The 24,114-nt window shown below is 49.5% G+C and overlaps 1 protein-coding gene across 4 annotated transcripts in view; it reads left to right on the top strand.

Annotated features, from left to right (window-relative positions):
* The first annotated feature begins 3,602 nt into the window (after positions 1 to 3,602).
* The window catches only part of SH3BP4 (SH3 domain binding protein 4), a 109,088-nt gene continuing 88,576 nt past the window's right edge, over positions 3,603 to 24,114 (top strand). For all 4 annotated transcript variants that reach the window (XR_006736772.1, XR_006736771.1, XM_045558877.1 and 1 more), the window contains exon 1: positions 3,603 to 3,746. The gene's annotated coding sequence lies outside the window, so the exon portion shown is untranslated. The remainder of the gene's footprint in view (positions 3,747 to 24,114) is intronic.

Here is a 24,114-nt window from a genome sequence, read left to right as displayed (position 1 = left end):
TTCCCATTTCCCACACGGTGCCCTTTGACTCTCCTGCTCTTTTCCTCTCCCCATCTGGCACCTCATTCTTTTCTCTCCAACATCACCAGTGTCATTTCAGTTCCCTGAGGGTGCAAAGGTCTTGAGAGCCTATTCCCACATGTCCCTCCCTATTCCTTTCCCTTTGGGCCTAATGTCACCTTCACTAGGACCTTCTCTAGCTCTCCCACAGGTCTCTCTTGCTGCCCTCTTGCACAGCCCCTGTGCTTTCTTTTAGGGCACTCATCACCACCTGCAGGCTTGTGGCTCTCCTATCTGGTGCCGTGCTGGGCTCTCAGAAGCTGCGGCCAGAGCTCTGTGCCTTGTGGGGGCTCCTGCTCTTGGGCCATAGTAAGTGTTCCATACATATTTCTGGAACACATGCATGTCATTCTGCAGGCTTGTGAATCATGTGAGGGACACCTTCCCTCTTGACGTAAACCCATGGAGGGTGTGTATCCTGGCTGAGTCTTGCCAACAGATCCCCGCTGCATACTGTCAGTCAGACACAACAAACGAGATTCCATCCACCAACTTTGATGATTCAATATCTATTGTTATAGATTCCTTTCAAAAAATACTGTGTGTCTGCAGCTCTTCTTTGCTCCCTTAGCTGAGTTTTGTATATTTTTATTTTGTTTTCCCCCTAGCATGAGCATTTTGGTCATTATTGATTTCACTTCACTTCACCAATGTTATTCTTTTTATTTCATTGTTGAGAATGTCCTTGTACATAGACAGGCATTTTCACAATAGGCCCACGTGCAATTTCTGTGTAGTTATTTCCTAATGTGAAGTATGTTTTATAGGTAGCCAGAATGTTACAACATATTAGAGAGTTTTAGAGACTTCAGGATAGTATATGTCACTTGGGAGTTATTCTTGTCTCAGTTGCTGTTCCTGGGAGTGTTGTATGGATTCTGAGAAGTCCCTAGAATGAATCTTTGGTGGTGGTGGTTGGTGTAGATTGAACTGTCACTGGTTTTTATAACAGACATGCTGTGTTGACAGTCAAATCTACCTTACTCCCTTCCTCTGTCTTCTCTGTGCATCTTACTTTCCTAGACGCGGGAGATTTCCTAAAATGGCACTTTTACTGTTTACTGAGGACACACCAACTCAGAGGAGTCCATGCCCATGGAAAGACTTGTCAAGTGGCATCCTTTCGTGAAGTCTGAACTTCACCATCTTGGACTGTCTCATTAACCTTTTTTTAGGAAAGCAATGTGGACAGCCTCTTGGAAAAAATATTTCTCCTTGGAGTTTATTTTAAAACTAGGATCATTCTCTTGGGTTTTATGTGAACCAAAGAATAACTTGTGAGTATATGTGTATAAATAATAGTGATAATAGCTTATACTTGTCAATGATGTGCTGTGTGCCCAGCGCTATGCTAAGCAATCTCTGTGCATTATCTCAATTAATCCTTGCAAGCACTGTACCCATTTTAAGATGAGAAAATAGGCACAGAGTGGCCTTGCCTTATGTTACCCAGCTGTCAAGTGGTGCAGATGGCATTCAAAGCCAGGCAGCCTGATTTTGGAACCCACCATACTCTTTCTCTATATGTATCTGTGTATGTATATAGACATACACATTCACATTACACACATATGTATCATGTATACACACACATACTCATTAACACATATGTAAATGCTTGTAGAAAGCTTCTGGACAGACATACAATCAGTGTTAACTGTGGAATCTGGGAGAGGGTATGAAATTAGGATCAATGCTTACTTTTGACTCTACACATTTCTCTAATCATTTTAATCCTTTGAAACAAATGTATTATTTTTGTACTAAAAAAACAAGTTATTGATTTTGCTGTATGTGTTCCCACTGGAAATGTTTATTGAATAATGGAATGTTATGAATAACTCCTGTTTTTTCTTTTCTCTTATAGACCTTTAGAAGGGCAAGTAACAAAACCTGGTTGACCGAGAAAGCATAAATTCAACAGGAAGCATCTAGAGACCTCCTCGCCTTCCAGGACACAAAAGAGAAACCAGTTCACGGACAACTTACACCTAAATATGTAATGTCTCCCCAGCTCACACAAGCCGAAGAACAATTCCAGTTATTATAGTAAGACTATAAGACAATGTTTTCTTGTCTCTTTTTAAATTTGCCACTTTCTTTAAACATTTTGACCTCTGTAAATTCCTTTCCTAGGATGCAGCTGGTTTGAAAATGCTCGTGGCATGACTGTACCTCATACTGTGCATAATAAGTGGACACCACAAGGCATGCTCTCTGCTTCCCCGGGCGACATGTGCAGATGCTTTGTTTACTCGCAGATAGATGCTTTGTGCCTGGACTGGACTTTGGTTTTCTTATTTGCTGTTTGTGTCTTGCCCTAGTCCTCTCATTAGTATAGCTGAGGAGCTAATCATGCTTTGGGCCATTCATGGTGTTTCAGGAATTGTCTTTTCATATCTTTTGTTCATTTTCTACTGGCTTGTCTTTTTCAATGTTTTATAGGCATTTTTTATAACATAGCATGGATGTCAGTCATCTGGGATAGCAGTAATAATAGTAACTAAAACTTACTGAAAGCTACTCTGTGCCAGGCACTCTGCTGAGCATTTTACACGCTGTATCTAATTTTCGTACTCATTTAGGAAACTGAGTCACAGAGAGGCAAAATAATTGGCAGAGATTCAAGCACAGCAGGCTGGCTCCCTAGTCTTGTTCTAAACGTGCTCCCTAGAAACTCTCCTCTGCCCAGAGGCTTCTCTTCTTCCTCCACCGGCCCAAGGAAAGCAGCCAGACTTGAGATGTTTTGAGGATTAAGCACAGTCCATGGACAGTGCTTGCCACACAGTAAGTGGTACATTCATTCACTGGGCATTTATTGAGCCCTTACTACGTACCAGACATGCATAGGCGCTGGGGACCCAGGGCACACAGGTCGGACGGAGCGCGCAAGATTCTGACTGGTGCATTCAACTCGCATTCCGCTAAACAGAGGGCTCTCCTCCCTTTGTGACCTTCCGCATGACTGCCTTTTGTCTTGCTTCTACTTTTTAACTTCTGGCTTGTCCCCACGGCCTCGCACCCCCTCCTTCCCGCCGCCTGGCAGGTGCGTGGTAATAAGGAGCCTCGGGAGGAGGGGCGGCCCTCCGCGCCCGGCCAACGCCCGCTCACCCGCCGAACCGCCCGGGGGCCTCGCCGGGTTCCCCGCCAAGGGGTGGGAGGACGGGCGTGCGGGGGGCACCGCGGCGCGGCCTGCACCGGATCCGCTCGGGACCCGGGACCAAGAGCCGAGCCACGCCGGGCGGGCCGGATCCCGCTAGCCCGGCCGGCGCCGGGAGGAGGAGGAGCGGGAAGAGGAGGAGGCGCGGGAGCTGGATCCCTGCCGGGCCGGGAGATGCCGCGCCCCCACCCGCTCGCCTGGCCGCCCCGGCCCGGCCCGGCCCCGCCCCCGCCCCGCCGGCCTCGCCCCGCCCCTGTGCGGGGGACCACCCTCCGCCCGCGCCTCGGCCGGTCCCGCCTCCAGCTGCCTCCGCGCGGGGCCCGCCCCGCCGCCCGGCCCCGCCCCGCGCGGGACCACCCTCCGCCGGCGAGGCGGGCGCCGCGCGCTCCGGGCACTCTCGGCGGTCCCGGCTCCTAGCCGCCACCGCGGCGGCGATTCCTGCGGAGCAGCGCGCGCCCCCGGCTGGACCGAGCCGCCGGACGGAGAGCGGAGCCGCGGGAGCCCGCGGCGGCGCCATGCGAGCCAGGTAGGCGGGCGGCGGCGCGACCCGATCCCCTGCGGCCCCAGCCCCGCCGCCTTGCTCGGTGGCTCGATCCCCCGCCGCCCGAGTTCGGGGCCGTGGGGGTACCTGGGCGCGGCTGGCGCGGGGCGGTTTCGGGGAAGCCTCGCGCCCCCCTCGCCGCTCCCCTGGGAGCGCGGGGCTCCCGGGGGCTGGAGGGCGGGGGCCGGGGTTCCGGGCGCCGGGCTGCTCTCGGAGCCCCTCGCGTGCTCTCGGGCCGAGACCCCCACTCCGGGCGGGCGGCTGGGTGGCCCCCCAGGCAACCAGGAGCATCCTCGGGGAGCGAATGGGGGTCGCGATCGGCTCGCGGGGCCGTGGGGGCGCCCCCGCGCGCGTCTCTGGGGAGAAGGAGAGGGCGCGTGGTTCCCGGTTAAACTTGTTGGTGACAATGCATATTTCAACTTCTTCGAAGATCCCTCGTTAAAGATGGGATTGAAAACTCCAGTTTATGTCTCTGCGTTCGGGTGCCCAGGCTGCCGCGAGGTGACAGCGCCGGCGGGTAGGGACAGGCTGGGGTGGAGGCACGGTGTTCTAGGCGACGTTCACTCGGCTGCCCGCGCCGCGGTGCCGCGGGCGTCCGACGGGGTCCCAGCCCTGGGTCCCGCGGCTCCGGTCCCCGGCTGGCCGCGCAGGCGGCGCTGGCCCTTCCCGGTGCGGGGCGCCCCGGACGTGCCGCGGGGCGCTCGAAGTGGAAGAGGCTTGTGGAACACACGGATCAATGCGATTGAAAAGGGATAGTGTACTGGGTTTTGTTCGTGCCTATTCTTTCAAGCTAGTGCAGCCGATGGGTACTGTAAGATTTATCAGTGATAATAATAAAGTTCGCATAACTTTTGTTCCGATTACAAAAACAATGCATGCTCAGAGCAGAAAGCGTGGAAATAGGAGTATAAACAGCAAGACAGAAACCATCCCAGATCCCACATTTCCTGCCAGCCTTGTCGTAGCCTTGCATGTTGAATCATTAAGTTAGAGCTGGAGCCATTCTTGCCCCAACCAGAGTCATTCCTTTATGCCGCCCTCCCCTCCCCACCCTGCCAAAGTTTGGGTTTTTGTCCTGGCTCCCTACCCAGTTCCCTTTCCGTGGGCTGGGGCTCTCCATGAGATCTGTGGCCCAGATGGAGCCGCACCTCCTTGTGTGGTTTTGGTTCTTGGCCTTGTAAACATGAAGGTAATGATTCTCAATCTGCTTCCCGGGCCACCGTAAAAATTAATGGGTGGTTTCCAGAGCGTTTGACACCCGTGGATGGACAGCGGCTGTACTTTAGGGTGCTGGGGAGCATTTTGCTGGTCCACGTTGCTGTGGTCATCCAGTACAACAGGGTACCTCTGACCTGGCCATCGTGCCCAGGAAACAGACTCCAGGAACCTACAGTGGAGCTTGGAGGAGAATATTCCTGGTTCCCTGCTCAGTGCGGCCTGGTCCAGGCCAAATCCCTCAACGTGGGGAGCTTGGAGGGAGCCAGCACTCTGAAACCCCTCTCCCCAACCTCTGCTTTCTGCACATGGGGGATTTCCTCAAGTAAGGGGGCATTATCAAGGCGGGCCCGGGGTGCACACTGCCTGATGCTTGTATGTCTGGAATGCTGAGGCCGTGCTGATCTGGGAGGGAACAGTTAGTTCTGGGAGGACACTTGAAGTGAACAAAACGGGCTTCCTAGGGATTTGTTTTATGCTCACTTGTTTATTAAATGAACAATGACCAGCTGCCTGAGAGGCTTCTGTGAGCTTTAATTTTTTTTTCCTGTTGTCCCAGGAGTTAGGCACTGCACTTTAGTGACCTTGTAAAACAATTAATGGGGACCCATACCATTTGTTAATTCCAGGTACCACAACCCCAAGTGGGGAGAGGTGCCTCACAGGTGGCCTTTTGTCCCTGAGCAGCCCCCTCCCCCAAGCCACCAGGGTGGAAGATCCTCTTTCCCTAACAGGTCTCCTGGGCTCCACCAGTTGTCATTTGATAGTTTCATTTTTAATTGTGGCTCCCACCAACACTTTGGTATGACCAAGGTCTTGCTGCAGATCACAGCTCAGACAGGGGGTTTGGAAAGACCTAGAACGTGGGGGGATGAATTGCTAATAAAGTGTCCTTAACCAGCAGTATCTGTCTGTTCTTAAATTGTGCTCTTCATTTTCTCAGTGGAGGGAGGAAGGGAGAGTCTTCCTGGATTTTCTCCTTTGCTGTTGTTTGTTCTTTGGGCAGCCTGGAATTATTTCCCTCTGGGCTGTTTGAATAGACTTTCTTCTTATTCTAATGCTGATCTCTAGCATGATAAGATATGCAAATGGGGAATTCGGGTTTAGCCCTTGGATCCTGAGAGGTGCTTGCTCCTGCTTTTAAATCTTCTGGTCTGCTAAGAGCTCTTGGCTTCCCTGAAGTTTTGTGAGAGGTATGTGTGCTCTCTTTTCCTGGGGAGCATCTTACTGGAGCCCTGGGCCCAAACAAAGCTGGGAGCCACTGAGTGCAGCCCTGCTGACCTCTTCCCTGGCTGTGGGCAAGCCTCCCTAGCTCCCTGTTTGGGCTGCCAGCCTTGTTTTGACCAAGTAGAAGCTGCTGTTTTGCGAGTGGCCAGCCAGGTGGGTTTCCCTTGGGTTTGTTATTTTCAAACTGGACACCTGAATTGGGCTGTGTTGTGATATTTCTTCTGAGACTTGGAGTCAGGCTCCTGGGACCTTTCCCAAGGCTCTGGAGATGGGCAGCAGGACTTCTTTGTCTGAGGTCACTGCCTGACAGCCAGGAATCAGGAAAGGTCACTGGCCTGCTTAGCTCCAGGCAGGGAGGGGCATCCAGTGTTTGCACTCAGCTTTTAGGGAGCTGGGCTGGGTCTCTGGGCTCCCCAGTTGTTTGTGTAATAGAAGCTCCACATTCTGCCACCACCTTATGGAGGGGTGACAGGAAAATAATTCACCAAGCCCCAAAACACCCAGGGAACAATCCAGCTATTTTATTCCATATTCTCCAGGAAGCCTAAACCAGCCACTCCGTGGGTCCCGAGGGCATCCGCATGTTACATAACTCAGCACCTGATGCCATCATGACCAGCTCTAAGGGGAAGAGTGTCAATAATCAGTCTTCAGAAGGGGAGGGAATGTAGAATAAAGGGTGCATGTGGTGTGTTTTAAGATGTGAAGGGTGAAATTCCTTTTAGAACATCACAACTACCCATCTGCCAGGTGAACGGTGCCTCCTTGAATCATCAGTCAGCATATGGATTTGAGGGAGGAGGATGGTGTACTGAGTTTCTCTAATTTAACTTGTGATTTGGGGCATTTTAAGGGGTGAAAATAGTTATCAACATACCCGGCCCTGTGTGCATACTTTCTGAATCCTCACAAAAACTACAAAGGGTTTCATTTTACAGGGAAGCTACAAGAATTTAAGTAACTCCTCCAATCTAATAGTTTAATGAGTGCTTGAGTTTGGATTTGAACCTGGATCTGTCCAGAGCTCTTAATCACATCTACCAATGTGCTGAAGTTAAAGAAATAAGCAGCTCTCAGTCACACATTTTGGGAGCATTAAGACACAGGCATGAAAATAGCAGGGTGCCAGCCTCCCTTACATAATTATAAAATAGCTTGTACTCTGAAGGTGATGAAATCTTTAAAACTTGTGAAACCTTCTCAGCCTAAATGGAAGGCAGCCAGTTTGCACTTAGGTTCCTGAAGCCACTCGCCCTGTCCTCAGGATAAAGCTTGATTTATTTGGAAGATTATGATTTTGAAGACAGGATCTGCTATGAAGACTGTCCTTGTCCCAAGGAAAGGGTATTTTGGGCAAATGAGGTCGCTAGAATAAGATTATAAGAAGGCTGTTAAGTAAATGTATAAGAGTTCTACCTTCCTCTTCACAATCAAATAAATGACTTACAAATGGGATTATTCTTATCTACACAATAAAAGCTTGTCTCAGGGGAACTCTGTTTGCTGAGACCTGTTAGCCCAACTCTTCTGAACTGATTGAAAAGAATACTTTCTTTGAAAGGATTTCATGGTTCCCAGTTCTTATTAAATCTCAGCCCCCTATCCCCCTTCATGGCTGAGAAAACCCTGCCCCATTCTTTTTAGCCTTTCCAATGTAGGAGTTCCCTGAGCTGGTAGTGTGCTGGTACACCTGCTCTCTGAGGAAAAAGCAGAGCCTAGATTGTAGTATCTGCCAATTTCTGTGGTGTAAACACTCCCACCATGGCTGATTTCAAACTCCCAGTTTGGGCTGGCAGCATTACTAAATATTTAACAATCTGAGAGCCAATAAGAACTAGCTCCAGCTCACCTTTGCTTGCGCTGACCCCGCCAACCCAGCCCCCTTACGGAATGGATGAAATAGTTGCCTACTACTTCTGCTTGGACCATGTCTGTCTAGGAGCAGTGCTGAAAAAGGATTTGGACATCATTGAGTAACCTTATTTGGCCAGCAAGAGCAGACTATTTCAAAACTCACACTACATATTAAAATCATATGGGAGTTTGAAAAAGAAAACCAAAAAAAAAAAAAAAAAAAACCACCAATAAACTTCCCAGGCCTGTCCCTCAGTTGAATCAGAATCTCTGAGTGTGGGGGGCCCAGACATCTGTAGGTTCCAAAAACTCCCCAGGTGATTCTGATACACATCCAGGTTGGCCACACAGGATATAGGGATGAGTTTGTGTAAGAAGAGCACTGGGGAGGCAGCTTGGGGCTGGGCACGGCAGACCCTGTATTTGAGGCCAAGAAGGTAAGACTTTTCCTTTGCAGAGCAAAGGAATGTTTTTGCACAGAAGGTTTTGGGCATGCGAGGAAGTCCCAGGCTCCCCGGGAAAGGCAGGCAATGTCCGTCTTCCCAGCGGGCAGTGTCCATCTTCCTCCAGTGGCCCTTTTCCTCTGCAGATGGATGGTGGTCACTCACCTTGCTTTGCTTTGGTTGCTTCTCTGATCTAGAAAGAAGGGTCTTCGTGGAAGGAAGGTGGGACAGGGTGAAGCCAGGCAGGTGGGTGAGTGTGATGAACTGCTCTCCGATGTTAAAGCAGAGGACAGAAGTCCCGAGGGGCTTCCCAGGACCACCCAAGTGAAGAAAAGGGAAACCTCACTGCTCAGTGACTATGGCTGAGGGTTGTGTGCACACATAAGCTGATTATTTTTTTCTCCATTATAATTAGCAGTAAAATTATTTTAAAATGTGAGAGCTTCCTTTGGAGGCAGTAAGCATGTGGGAGGGGACATCATTCAATCTCAGAGCCAGTCCTGGTTGGCAGGTCTGGGCTAGGGAGAGGCAAGGGAGGGCCCCAGGGGCAGGATTGAAGGAGGTGCGGTCTCTCAGCTCTCAGGGTTGTCCCGGGCAGGGTCTGCCCTGCTGGCCTTTGTGAAAGGGCAGGCTTGGGCTCACGTCCTTAGAGTTGAGCCAGGAGAGTGGAAGAGCTCACAGTGGGAGTCAAGTATGAAGAGTGGGGCTGGGATCAGGCCTCTGGGTCACCCCGTGATGGGGCAGGAAGCTAAGGGGAGCAGTTGGTGCAGCTGGAGATGGAGGAACCAAGTACTGTTCTTGTCCCTGAGGCCCAGGAGGAGGGAGTTGGGGGTGGACAACACTGAACGGAGAGCCCGAAGCACTGACAGTTCTGGAGAGGGAGTGCACAGAGAGATTAAGAACTGTAGGACTGGAGGCCTCTGGGTTTGGCTTATAAGAACCATCTAATTGTAGTAGCAGGGAAACGTCTAGAAGAAATAGGAACACAGAGCGGAGGCCATTCAAAAGAATGTTAGTGATAAAAGAAATAGGACTGTGATGTGAGGATGGCTGGGGTGAGCAGGGGCTGAGGAATTCCTCTGGGGGTGCCCGTGCCTTGGGGAGTGGCCTCGGGTACTGGGAGGGAGGGACGGGTGTGAGTAGCGGATCAGCAGGAGCAGTTGGTTAAAGGAACTTCCCCAAATGCCTGTTTAGGTTGTGCATCTGCAGCTTTTCCCACTGGCCTTTGTGGAGGGCTGGCTGGGGGACCCATTTGTCCTGAGGCCCCAGTTCATGGGACTCACTTGCCCTTCCAGGCCCAATTGGGGTTCACGGCTCAGACAAACTCCCCTGGTTCCCAGAGGCCAGCAGCTGGCCCTACACCATGTGTCTCCTCTGTCCAGGTGTCCTCACATGTCTCTTGTTCCACTCAGCAGGGCACTGCTTGGGGCAGTTTGCATTTTATTATCTCTGCATCCTTGTGCCCTTGGAGACAACATGCCCCATGAACTGGCAGAGAGAAAGGCTGGCCAAGGCAAAAACTTAGGGTGGTGGCTTCATATAACCATATAATGACAACTCTAATATTCTCTCCTTAGACATCTTGGCCGTTTAAAACTTAACAATATATGGCAGAAGTAATTTCTGGCCTTAAGAATCTGGCCTAATAGTCAGCTTACTTATAAATGCTGTCCAGTGGACATCCCCATAGTTCTGTGCAGCTTAATTTCTAAATCAGGTAGGCTTACCTCGCCTGTGTTTACCCACTTTAGACTATTGCCCTTTGCAAAAGGATTTGAATTTTTAATAGCTTTAGGATACAAAGAGGTAAATGGAATACCCTGAAAATGCATGTGCATTTAAACATTTTTAAATCACTCTGAGAATCATAGCCTTGATTGACAAGTGACATCAAATACTTACATGTGTCCCATGCATAAATGGAAAATAAAGGCACCATTTTCAAATCTAAGTGGAAATGATACTTGGAGCTGATGTAATATTTGTAAATAACTCATGTAGAACACTGGGCTCAGGGCTTGTGCCCTGGTGCAACTCCATAGCTGGTCTGGAAGGTGGCGATAGGTTAAAAACACAGTGTGGTTCTTCCTGCTGTGGTCTGGCCTCACTTTTACTCCTCCTTACCCCTGTCCCAAACATCCCCTGAAAAAGTTGTGTTTTTGTCTTTGTCTTGCGCTTCCAGAACTCAGGATTTAAGGTGCTTACAAGAAGAATGCTCTCTTATGATCTTGTACTGATGGGCCTCCATTAGATATTTCACCTTGATAGTGTAGAAGTAGGAAGCCAACAACATTTCACATTTTGGTCCCATTTCAGGCCCACGTCAGAGGGTGATGACTGCGTGACGGCAGATCAGCCACTGGCTAGTCATCAAATGGAATCTCAGGCTTTTACTTAGTGCACATTTTTTGCTTATACATGTATTTTATTAGAACCACCTGTGATTTCAGAACTGTTCCATTGGGAGAAAGTGAACTTCACTGTTTGGGAACACACACACACACCACACTTGCAACGCTCAGTTGCAGTTTTTAACATAGGGCTTTTTCTGTGGTTTCAGATTCTCCCTGTATTTGTTGGGCTTTCCCTCCCTGTCAGGCACGGTGACACGTGTGGAAATAGCTGTTTCTTTGCCATCAGTCAAATATGAAACAGCCCAATTTGCACAAGTGAAAGTCATTGTGTGGAAGAAAATCCTTAGTGAGAATTTAGTGACTGAGCATTGATCTGTCACCATCTATTACGTTTTTCTAACATTCTGCTTTTTGTACCCAAGCCATTGTCGGGGAACAGCAGCTGAAGTGACATTTTCACAGACTGGAATGTGAGCAATTCCTTCTTCCAGGGGCTTCTCACCTAGCTCCTTGTTGGGACCAGTTGCATTCTCGGCAGATCGCAGTGGGAAAGAACACACCTGTCTGTGTCCAAATCTTTGGCTTCTCTTTACTTCCTGTTTTGACCTTGGGCACATTTTTGGACTTCTTTGAGGCTTAGCCTTCTGACCTGCAACTTGGTGATCATAGTACTTACCTACTGGAGCTGGAGGTTTAAATGAGGTCACATAAAGTGCCAGCACGTGGTTAGCTGCGCATCTGGCTGCGTTGTGCGCATGTTGGTTTGGGACCACACTTAATCAGCACAGCGTTCTTCATGACTTGTGGCCTTTTCTGAGTCTTGTGTGCATGTAGTGTAGTTCATTCTTAACTATTGTGTAAATGGAGAGTTGTGATGTTCCACCATCTGAATTGAATGGAGTGTAGGAGTTTGATACTTTTAGGTGTTCAAATTGACCTTTAAAAAGCACGGCAGTGTGGACTAGGGGCATGATGCCATCCTAGACGTCCAGATAAGGTTTAGGGCCATTGTGCTGACTTAGCGCAGTTCCTCAAGGGCTTGGAGAGGAAAGGGGAGGAGGAGGAGGAGGAGGAGGAGGAGGAAGAGGTGTGTGATGAGACCCAGTCCCCAGACCTGGGGTCCAGTGTGGCTGTGGACAGTAGCGTAGAAGGAATACGAAACAGCCTGATTTGTGCAACTGAAAATCGTTTTATCAAAGAAAATCCTTGGTGAGAATTTAGTGACAAAGCAGCGATCATGTTCTTCTAAAATATTGTTTTTTGTACCTTTATTTGTATCTGTGCCTTTATTTGTAAGAGCTCCTTACCTGCCCTTGGGGGAAGTGGGAGGTGGGGAGGAGGTGAGAGGCATCTTTTGTTCAGTGTAAGTACTTTATAGATAAATGTGTTGTTTGGGGAATAGTTCCTTGTGAGTTTTCTTTTCTTTAAAAAGAAAAAAAAACCTTTCTCCGTAAGTTTTTTTTATTACCCAATTAATTACATATTCCTTTTAGAAACATTAGAAAATGTAAAAGGAGAAAAAAAATTCACATCAGTGGAATTCTACCACTCACGATAACCACTGTGGATGTGTGTGTATGTGTGTGTGTGTGTGTGTGTGTGTGTGTGTGTGTGTGTGTCTTTCAGATGTGTTCACATGTAAACATAGAGCTTCCAAACAAAAACAGGATAATACAGTGAGGACTTCATTGTGCACCTGGCACATAGTAATTTTCCAGTATTTGTCGAATACTGTTTTCTTAAAACAGCTTTTTATCCAAAATTGTTGATATTTTCAGATCAATAACTACAGATTTGCACCCTTACTTTTAATGTCAGATTTGTATAAGTGTGGGCCCTGTTTATTTAACAAGTGCTTATGAGCAGATAGTCCCAGTTATTTTGAAATTATAAACATCACTGCAGTGAATATCTCTGGTACATACATCTTTCAATACATGTTAAGTTCCTCCGTGGAATGACTTTTGTGCTTAAAATCTATGAAGAACTTCTAGTTATATTAATTGTTGGGTGAATGTATGATCACTACTCAGAAAAGCACCTCAAGAGGGAATGACAGTGGGAAGAGTTTCTAAGTCTGTTTGTTGCCTGAAACTTGTGAGTTTTAAGTCAGCCTTACTTGCTGCCACCCATTTTGGGGCATTGATTTCTGTTTGTCCAGATCCTAATGTGCTTTCATTTTGAGCCTTCGGGGTGGGAGATGGGGTGAAAAGGAACGGGCTCGTCCATTAAGGGCACACTTCAATTCTAGGATGGCACGTCCATGCCGGCTCTGGAAACATTAGCACGTGGGGGAAACTGTGCATCCCAGAACCCAAGAGGTGTTTCTGCGGAAGGTCTTCAGGGCCCACTCCCCTTAGAAGGGGACCAATGATAATTTCCATGTGTTTGGCTTCTGGAACTTCTCCAGGGTCACGTTATCAAGGTTGATTTGTGGGGCTGTCCTTTGGTCAGCTGTGACAAGATGGGTTGCTTGGGGCTGGCACCCAGTAAAAGCACAGACTTGGTTGTCAGGACCCCGGGTTCCTTAAGGGGAGAGAGTTCGTCATGCCGTCTGCTGACGCTAAGGCAGCAATTTTGATCTCCAGCTGTGGTCTGTGTCACAGCCCTTCTTCATCCTGGCAAGAGAGGAAAACTAATTCATGGACGGAATGGTTTTTGGCTCGTCTCCTGAGCGTGGTTTTGCAGAGGGGCCTGGCTGCTCTCTGGTCTTGGCACTGCAGTATCTGTGAGTCATCCACCTAATGGTAACATGAGGCAGCACTTTCGGGGCCTTGTGAAACCCCAGCAAGGCAGGTAGGGGACTCGTCGGCATCCCCAAAACACCCGGGCGCTGCCTGGAAGCAGGTGCTGCTCGTGAGTTCTGGTTATTTGTTCCCAGTGCTGGGGACACTGTCACAGAACTTGGGAGAGGAGGCCCCGAGATCCCATCTGAGAGCTGACTTGTTTGTAACCCTCTGGGACCTTGTCCTGGCCCTCTTCCCATCTTCTTATTAACTCTTGTTTAACCTTAATTCGTTTGTTCTCTGACTCACAACTGAGCCCCACTGTGTGCCAGGTGGAGGGGATGGGACCCCGCTAGGGAGTTCGACAAGGGGAATTCAGGGTTCACGAGGTTGTATGGGGATCAGGACAGGCTCCCCAAAGAAGCCCACTAAGCAAGAGGAGCAAGTCAGGAACCGTGTGGGTGCCTGTGGGGGCGGTGGCTGGGTAAGTCCAAGGAACCAAAAGAGGGACACAGTGAAAACTTCTGGGAGCACCTGGGTGGGAAGCCAGGGGCAGGTGGCTGGATGGGACCAGTCCTTCTGGGCTTCCATCAGCATTGAACTTTTATCTGAGGGCCCTGGGAAGACTTGATTAGATGTGTGAGCATGACTTGAAAGAGGCCGGGAGGGTGACCCAGCCAGGGAGGGTGACCCAGCCAGGGAGGTGACCTGGCATGCCACATATTGCCCTGGATCCCATCCTCACAGCCTGGCACCCCTGTGGCTGAGCTGGGCTCCCTGCGCAGTGCTGCCGTGACCCCACATGTGTGACCCACATGTGATCCCTCCGGGCCTATTGCGAGGTTTTTATAAAATCATTTCCTAATTAAATGACTGCCCTGTACAGTTTGTAAAAGTTACTTTTATTACCCAAAAGGACACTTGAGAAACTAAGCCAACAGTTGGGTAATTAAAGGAGTCACAGCATGTTTATATTCCAGAAAGAAAAATATTGAAAAAGTGGAGATTCTCCAGCTAAAAACACATCAGGGGCGTCCAGTGAGAGACCCAGCGTCAGAGCACCCTGCTCTTGTCAGCTGAACCCCTAACCTTGGAACATGGCTGTCCCCGTTGAGGGAAGTCAGCGATCAGGATGTGCCCTGGCTTTAATTATCAGTTCCTGTCTCTTTCTGAAACCACCTTCTCTGCGCCCCACCGAACTGGCGAGAAGTTGCAGCTTACCTGCCATCCAGAGAGATTTCTGTGTTTAACCCACATTAACCTGGCTAATCCTGTCTCTACTACTGGGAAAACTTGAATACAACCTGCTGCTGCAATGGAAAAACCAGCTGTCCTCAGCATGCTCCAAGTAAAACCATTATTTTTTCAAGGTTAAAAGGAAATAGTGAAAAGCTGGAAAATGATGTCATAAGCACCAGTTTTTTTTGTCATTATTGAAATTGTCTGGAAATTTGCTGCTTGCTTAGTTGGGAGTCTGATCACTATTCTGGGAAGAAGAGGGGGCTTATTTTGACGAGCAGGGAAGTGGGAGCATAGCAGTGATTCCCACGGTGAAGGCCATGTTGGAGGGCAGTGACCGGTGAGTACCACACTCAGGACAGAGTGCTGGTTACTGTGCAGCAGGTGACTGTCAGTTAGGCATTTGGGGGAAAACTTGCCTGTGTGTGACTTTGCATATGTCAGGTTGTTTGTGGTTGTCCTTTGCCTTCAGACTGGGCTGCTGGGAATTGCAAATGGGCAGCTGGGTAGAGCTTTGTAAATAGGGCCGGGAAGGGAATGTACAAAAATAACAGTCATTGTTTGGGTTGAGATTTGGTGGGTGAGGTTCAGGATGACCATCTCCTGCCCACCCCCACCCCACCTCCTGTTGTCTTTAGGGAAACAAAAAACCGTAAATTTAAAACACTTGGGGAGAAAAAAGGAGGAAGGGAAGTGGTGGCTAATATTTGTACAGCACCTGTATGCAATCACTACACTAGATTCTTTCCCCTATTTAATGCTCAGGAAAACTCAGTGCGTTAAATGGCGTTCACCTTTTACGATGGTGAAACTGAAGCCGAGAGGGTAATTAACGTGTCTGTGGACACAGCAAGTGTCTGAAACACCAGGAAGTAAATTGTATGTGGAACTTAGGTCTGGATGTTAACTGAGCGGCTTATAGATAGGGGGCTCTGGCATGTTGTTTACTGTTATGCTGACTCTATTTCATATCCAACATTTGAGGACGCCTGTGCCTTTGATACCATTTTGACTTTCTTATCTTCCTTTGAATTATAGGGGTCCTTCCTTTGAATTATAAGGAAACTTCAGAAATAGTTATTTTCCTTGGCTGCAAATAGTCCTGGTATTAAACTATTGTGAACATTGCCTGTCTGGCAGAGAATGTATAAAATCTCTGCTTAATTAAACCAACATTATACTTGATAATAGAAGTCGTATAAAATATGTAATCCAGCTTCACTCACAGAGCATGTTTATGCATTCCCTCTCTCCTTCAGATTCCAGTTCAGTGTTCATGCATAACATATATGTTATGCTTACACTAATAATAATAATAGTTACAGTGTCTTCAGCACTTTACCTATAAACTCTTCATCCTGTTGACATGTAGGAGGGGAGGGACTCTTAGTATCTCTGTTTAACAGATCAGGAAACTAAGGCACCCCTGGGTAGAAGGGACTTGTCTGAGCCGGGAAGTGCGGAAGCCAGGGTTTCAGTCCAAGCTGTCCCAACCGTCATACTGTTCTGTCCCACACCGGGCGCCAGGTCTCCAAACTTCAGGGCGAACAAGGTGCCTGCTGGAACCAGCCCGAGCAGCATCAGGGGCGGTGCTGTGGGGAGGCAGGGAGCCTGAGGTCTCAGGTGGGATGTGAGGGTGCGTGTGTGAAAGCCAGCTGTGTAGGCAGGAGGATGAGTCTGGTCCCACAGCAGGATCCAAGGTGTAGAGGATGGGGAGAGACCCCAGCGCCAAGAGTGGGTGGAGCTGGGGGTCTCGGTCTTCTCCCCATCTTCACTTGGCACTTGGGTACCATCTTCTCTGCCTCCCTGGGAAGCTCCCCAGTGCAGTCACTAACTCTCCTTCCATCCCTCAACTTCTGCCCTGTCCTTGCACATCTCGACGCTTGCACCTTAGCATGATGGTATTTGTTGAAGCTGCCCTCGTAGTCCTGTAACCCCCATCCAGGAACCCCACATCCTCTTATCCATCCCTCACTGGAGAGGTGTCACCTGGTGACACTACACCCTCCTCTGCGAGGTGTGCACTGTGGCAGAGGCACGGATCCTCCACTGGAGTGGCAGGTGCTTTAGAGATAAATGGGCACCCTAGGAAGCTCGCCTTGGATGGCTCCACTTTGTGGTGCTTTTCTGGCTAGTCATGTGTTCCACTGAGAGTTGATGCTGGACGGGAAGCTCCCCACCCCGAAGGCGCCTGCTGGGCTTCCCACCACCTGTGGAGACACCCGCTCCTCCCCTGGCCAGGTGAGGCGGCCACTCCCAGGTCTACCTGTTGGACTGAACGGTGGGGATTGTCTGGGCTGGAGCCACGTATTCAGGGATCAGGTCAGCTCGGTTATAGCAGTCATGACTGGCGGAGTGTTCTTTCTTCTTCGAAAAAGCCTGGACTCTTACTCACAGGGAGTATTTGGCAGCACCAACATCAGTAGAACCGTGGCGTGGAGGACAGAGGGGTGGTGTTCCATGATGTGGCACCACGGAGACATGTCACCCTTTGCCCCTCTGAGTTCGTAGAGCCAGATGGACCCTGGGGTATCCTTGTTGTACCTTCTAAGGAGTGTCTAGTTTCAATGTCCTCTTTAATTCAAGAGGGTTTTTTAAAAAAAAAAAAAATTTCTTTATTCCTCTTATTTTCTAGTTAACTCGTAGTAGTATTACATTGGGGCTAGGTGGTATCCTGTGCAATTTTTTACTTCCAGGAGTTCATCGGCCAAGAATTACTCCCTGGATATTTGCAAAAGCGATTGTATTTCTGTAAGACAGGGGGTTTGATGCAGATCAGTTAAATTAAGCTCTTAGCTTGTGCTCTATTTCGTGTCACGTGCCATGTGTCTTGTCTAGACTGTCAGATCTCAAGAGACGGCTTACGCTTCCCGGAATGACTCCAGACAAACAGTTGTCTTCATATATTTCAGTTGTTCTTTCAGCATATAATTGGATGTTTCGGGTGCTTTACAGTTTTTGTCATATAAAAATCCTCTCTTGTGTGTGTATTTAATGTTTTCGGTCCTGAATTTTACTTTCCCGATATCCCGTTATCACCTCCCTTTCTGGGCCACTTTGTTGTAGTTTTATTTCATGAAAACAGCGTGTAAGTGACCCTTTCTGCTGGGCCACAGCCCCCCTTTCTGGCTGCCTCCTGTTTGGTGTAATATCACATTTGGTTGGTTTGATCGCCGCCCTTTTATTTGAAGACTTTGCTTTTCATGCCTTGTCTTGCTTTCCTCCTTTGTGATTTGGAGGTTCGGCCAACCACCGTGGCTCCGGCCACTTAGTTGTTAGCTTTCGACAAGGAGGAGAACGCTGGAGCTTATCTCAGCCCAGAGCCACTTCCTCCCTCTTCCAGTCGTGGCCACCGGGGTGAGTGTTCCTTGAGGAGTTTCAGTTTTGTATTGTTGAAGCTGCCAATCTTGGTAGGCGTTTTTATGTTGTTTGGGAGATCCAATTTGTTGGTTTTTTCCAGTGTTTTGTATGTGTGGTTTTGATTTTGTGTGTTTAATGCCCTGATCTGTGAGTGGCTTCGGGGCACAGCGAGAGCCCGGGTGTCAGGCCCCCACCTCAGTCACACTGCGCAGAGTCCCCTTCTCTGGAGGTGGCATGTTATTGTGTGTGCTCGTGGGTTTGGGTGGGATGGCAGTGGCCGTGAGTGGAGTGGCTGTGTCTGGGAGGCCCCCACCCTGGTTCCTGCTGCCCATGTGTTCACGTTTCACTCAGCAAACACGCACACAGTGCCTTCAGCACCGGACACACTGCTGCCATGGCCTTTGCGCTTTGCGCTTTTCCAAGAACTGAAAATGTGGATCTGATCATGCCACTTCCTGGCCTGCAGACTCCCGAGGGCTTCCCGGTTTCACAGAGTGAGCCTAGGGTGCCACGTGGAGTCTGGCAGACTGGACTGGGAGCATTTTGTCTCTAGCCTGGCCCTGTCCTGTACGCTCCAGGCCGGTCCGTAAGATGCCTTGCTGGTCCCCTCTGTGAAGCATGTGTGCACCCCAGGCCTTCCTCCTGCTCCTCTGCCCCGAGGGACCCTCGTTCTCAGTTCTCAGGCTAAATGTCTCGGGCACACACACCCTGTACTCCCCAGTTGCTCCCCCTCCGTCCCCAAAATGTTTCTGCCTTAGTTCTAGCTGCATTGGTCAAAACACAAAACACATGTAAATGCGGATGCTGAAGGACAGGCCCAAGGTGCCTGGCATTTAAGGGGCTTGTTGGCCTATCTGTGAACCTTGGCCTAGCTTCTCCTCACTCTGTGCGTCAGAATCACCTGTGAGAGTTCAAAATATCACACGGGTCCCTCTCCTAGAGGTTTGGTTGGCCTGGGCCCGTGGCCCCCAGCTTTTTAATTTTAAAAGCATCCTAAGTTGACTCTGTATCTGTGAGATTGCAGTTTTTCAAAACTTTGGGTGGGCTTCAGTCTTTTTAATGTAGGAGTAATAATGCCTTGTAACAGTGACAAATACTGTAGACACATAGAAAGTGAAACATGAGTCACTCCTTCACTGGAGCAGTCATTGCTCAGCCGAGCCGGCCTTGAATTCCTTAGGCTAATTCCGTCTGATGTGCTGAGTTCTGCTGATTTCTGTCGCTTAGGTTTCTGCGTGTTCCCAGATGGGACTCGACTCTTCTTTTCTCCTTTGTTTATCAGCTCTGGAGATGGGGATCGCTTGTTGCCTCATAAAGCAATCGGAGAGGGGGTGGCTTTTTTTTTCTTAACTGCTTTAGAACTGTTTTGTGGGTTATCTGGCCCAAATTAAGGAGTTAGATGTGGGGACTGCTGCAGAGTGTGTTGCCAGACACAGATTTCTTCAGAAACTACATGAAGAAAACAAAATAGGCTACTGTATGTAGCTCCCCCTTTCTATTCTTTAAAGCTTTCAATTGTGGTAAGAGGTATATGATACAGATTTTTACCATCTTAACCATCTTTAAGCAAGCAGTTCAGTCTGTTACGTCACAGAATCTCCAGAACGTTTTCATCTTGCAAAAGTGAAACTCTCTACCCATGTCCCCGTTCCCTGGCACTCTCCATCCCCTTTCTGTCTCTGTAACTTTGACCACTCCAGGGAGTCATACGGAATCATACGGCTTGTCTTTCTGTGACTGGTACATTCCACGTAGCGGAGTGTCCACAAGGTTCCTCCTGCTGTGGCCTATGATGTTACATTTTAAGGCTGATTAATATTCCATTGTATGTTTATATCATTATTTTGTTTACCCATTCACCTGTCCAGGAACATGTGGGTTGCACCTCTTGGCTATTGTGAGTAATGTTGCTGTGAACACAAGTGTATATACAATCTCTTCCCAACCCTGCTCACAGTCTTTTGAATATATACCCAGAGGTGGAACTGCTGGGTCATATGGTAAATCTATTTTTAATTTTTTGAGAAACCCCCATATCGTTTTCCATAGCAGTCTCTGCATTTTACATTTCCCTCAGCAGCGTGTGAGGGTTCCAGTTTCTCCACATCCTCACCAGCATTTTTTGTTTTCTGTGTTTCTGGGAGTAGCTGTCTTGATGGGGCTGTGCGGCGATACCTCCTTGTAGTTTTGACTTGCGTCTAATGATGAGTGTTGCTGAGCATATATATGCTTGTTGTCTGGCCTCCCTTTTTAAACAGCATTTATTAACTTCGACTTTCTGTAAAGTTTTTCTGCTGGGCTTTTTTCTTTATAGGTACAGAAACTACTTCCAATAAAAATGAAAACTCAAGTGAATTGTTGTACATATCGTGTGTTTTTTTCTCCTTGCACATTTGCTCAGGGAGCTTACTTTGAAAAGACCACATACAAGGAGGACAGTGGGACCGAGCCTTTCTCCCAGCGTTACCTTCCCCAAGCCACCTTCCCCCTGGCAATTGTTTAAAGAGTCGACCTAGTTAAAGTGTGTGGTGGTGAGCAACAAGACATAAGTGTCCCTGTGCAGACCTGAAGTCTGAGACTAGCTGCCTCCTGGTGACTCTAAAGCACGGCCAGTGTGTGTCATTTTGTTTGTTTGTGACCAGTGCATGTGTATACAGAGAAGATTTAGGAAATACAGCCTATAGACAAAATTAAAAAATCCTCTGACTGCCTATAACTCCATTACTGTGAGATAAATCACACAGACGTTAGTTTTAAAATGGGGTCATTCGCGCTCAGTGCTGCAGCCTGCCGCCTCCACCGGGCAGTCCTCCCCCAGCTGTTCCCCATCCAGCTACCCGGCCTCCCCCCGGAGGGTGGAATGCTGTCCCCGGGGAATTGCTCTCAGTGCAGCTTTCCGACCCCTCCTTGATGGAAGGCAGTAGTTCACCTGCCCTTGTGCACTCACAGTTTTAACATTTCGCTTTCAATCTTCTCTTCTAAGATTGGAATTTCAGCAGCACCTCTAAGCAAGATAGACAGCTTCACTTTGCAGAAGTAGTTCCAGCACTCTGTGCTGAAATCAAGTCACTGGGGAGTCATTGACCGACCACCTTTTACATGGGAGGCATCGGTCTCAAAGTGACCTGCCTTTCTGGGGAAGTCGTACACGATAAACACTCTTTCTCTTCACGTAGTGCAGCTGCAGACTCCCGGAAAGCCCTTCTCTCCTTTCTGAAACCTGTATTTTTGGGGTCTGCAAGGCTGTGCTGCCGACATGGAATGTAAGCCACTCTCCAAGTGCTTTTCCAGGTCTAGCAGGTCAGGGGAGAAATTTCCAGAACTCATCAGCTTCTCACCAGCCTCTGGATGAAAACTGTCATCTAGAGATACATGGTGGTCGTGAGCTCCATCCCATTTTGCTGCCTCTTAAGTTGCTGCATTTGATGGAGTGGGTGGAGGGAGGCTGCCCTGTGGGCCCACTGCCCCAGAGCCAACAGGAATGCTCCGAGTCCCACTTCTGGATGTGCTGAGCCCTCTTGGAAGCCCCGAGAAGCATCTGGAATGTTTAGCTTCTGACTCAGCCCTTAAGCTCTTGCCTTAGTGCTGGGCTCGGTGTATCAGTGAGATTGGGGGGCCCGTTCCCCGGCTGCATTTTACAGTACCACCTAGATGCAGCCCACAGCCCAGGGCATTGACAAAGTTTCTTAGCTCAGAAAAACCCAGGGATCCAATGCCAGCTTCTCCAGCTCCTCTCTGCTTCCTTTCTCCCCTCCATGTCCTGTCTGTTCCCTGGCTGGTGGCAGTCGCAGTGGCGGTGGCAGTGGTGGGGTGCTTTTTGGCAAAGGGTGGGAGGAGGGGAAGGACTCTGAGCTAGTCAATGAGTTCACACCAGGGTGCTGTGGTCTGTGCTTCACCACCACAGGCCCTGCCTGCCCGTGACAAGTGGCGATTTGTAATGGGGATCATAATAAAACTCAGCCTGATCAGAGGCGCGTGTGAAGTGTGCCCAGCACACGCCTCAGTCCTGTCCCAGAAGTGGGCCAGGATCCGGCAGCAAGCAGCTGCCTCGCAACTGCCAGAGTTCCAGGAACTGGAAAGGGGAAGGTTGGCGTGGAATGGATTTCTCTGAATTAGTCGGGTGCAGGAATTGGATATTCCCTGTGGAGTCGAGCAGGTGGAGAGCTGGGGTTAGGGGCTGGGCATTTTGTTCTTGGTTGGGTTGTTATCCCACAGCAGATTGGTTTCCTGCCTCTGAAATGGTAACAGCAGCACAGGCAGTGGAGGCAGCGCCTGGTACACGGTGCTCTGCCCGGACCCACTACCGTTCTCCCTTTTGCAGGTGGAGAAGCCAGGCCCAGGGAGGCTCGGTCACTTGCTGAGGTTGCAGTGACAGGACGTGAGCCTAGCAGTCTGGGTGCACCTAAGCAGGCTGTCCCTCCCACCCAGTGTCTGAACCCCATTGTCTACTGGGGCTTTCCTCCACTCCTCACCAGGGGAACTCATGCCTAATTCTAGAATCCTACCTGTGAGCCAGGGGCTGTGAGCCTCTTCATTCAGCATATGGGGAAACTGAGACACCAAGCAGTTTACCCAAGCTTTGGGAGTCAAAACTTGAACAAAAGTAGCTTGACCGAGAGTATTCAATCTTACTCCCCCTGCCCCCAGTGGCTTCCCTGCCTCTCTGCTTAAGAGGGTGTTTCTTTCCTCCGGCCTCATTCTCCTGTCTGCCATCCTATGTTCCCAAGTCCCTACAGAAACTCCGAAGTGAAGGCTGACCCCAGAGCGCAGGGGTCTGCAGCCAGGTCCAGCGCCTGGGATGATGTTTGTGGGGTTGCATCTCCTGGGCACAGAGCCCATTGTCACCTGCAGAAGAGCCCTCATCCCCGACCCACATCCCCCACGAAGAACAGCTCCTGCAGGGGCCGAGGTCCCTCCAGCACCAGCTGCCTGGCCAGACTTAAAGGGCCCAGGCAGGGCACGTAGTACCTGGGCCCTTCTCCTAGAAATTATCTTTTTGTAAACACAGGCCAGGTTTTCACCTTTATTTATTTATTCAGTCACTCCGATTTTAAACTCGTGTTGAGCTTACAGTTAGCTGATAGTTCTCAGTAGCCAAATTAAATCCTCGTGGGATGACAGGGCAGGGGTGAGCAAGGTGAGGCCTCTCTTACACCTGCAGTTAAGCCAGGGCCACTGGACCTTGGACCAGGGCTGCTTGTTTCGTACTGAGTGGGCAGTGAGCAGAGAGGGAGCGTGGGGCCTGGGGAAGGGGTTGACAGCCGCTGGCCCAGGTGAGCAGGGTCAGCGTCACAGCGCCATGTAGGGTTGATGGTGTGATGTGACGAGCAGGGCACGTCCCCTCCGTGGTCTTCCTCTAAATGACACATAACCCCAGACTAACAGGGAGAAAAACATGAGACAAATCCCAGCTGAGGGGTATCTTACAACATACCTAACCAGTTCTCCTCGAAACTGTCAAGGTCATCAAAAACAAGTGATTTCTGGGGCAATGTCAGACAAGAGGAGCCTAAACAGATATGACATGGAAGTGTCATGTGGTATCCTGGATGGACTCCTGCAACAGAAAAAAAGACCTTGGGAGAAACTAAGGGGATGTGAATAAAGAATGGGCTTTATTCTTTGATAACAACATAGTGACGTCAATTCTGACAAATGTACAGTGCTCATGTAAGATGCTCATGGGAGACTGGGCCTGGCCCACTGTGCTCATGTTGCCTTGTGGGGTGTGACCACGGCTGGTGTCTGGATCCCAGTGCCTCGGGCGACACTCAGCACCCCTGCCAAGGAGGAGCGCTGGGTCCCACACCCACCCTTCTGGCCAGCACCCACCCTTCTCTACCAAGCCTCACTCGGTGGGCCCAGCCCTCTCTGGTCTTGGCTGAGGCCTGTCTCTCTTCCCTGGTGTGTTCTTTGTCCTTTCTGGCCATTTAGA

The sequence above is a fragment of the Lemur catta genome, chromosome 8, assembly GCF_020740605.2.
Source record: "Lemur catta isolate mLemCat1 chromosome 8, mLemCat1.pri, whole genome shotgun sequence".
Classification (NCBI taxonomy): Eukaryota; Metazoa; Chordata; class Mammalia; order Primates; family Lemuridae; genus Lemur; species Lemur catta.
The sequence above is the reverse complement of the archived record's forward strand: the minus strand, read 5'-3'. Positions and strand labels throughout refer to the sequence as shown.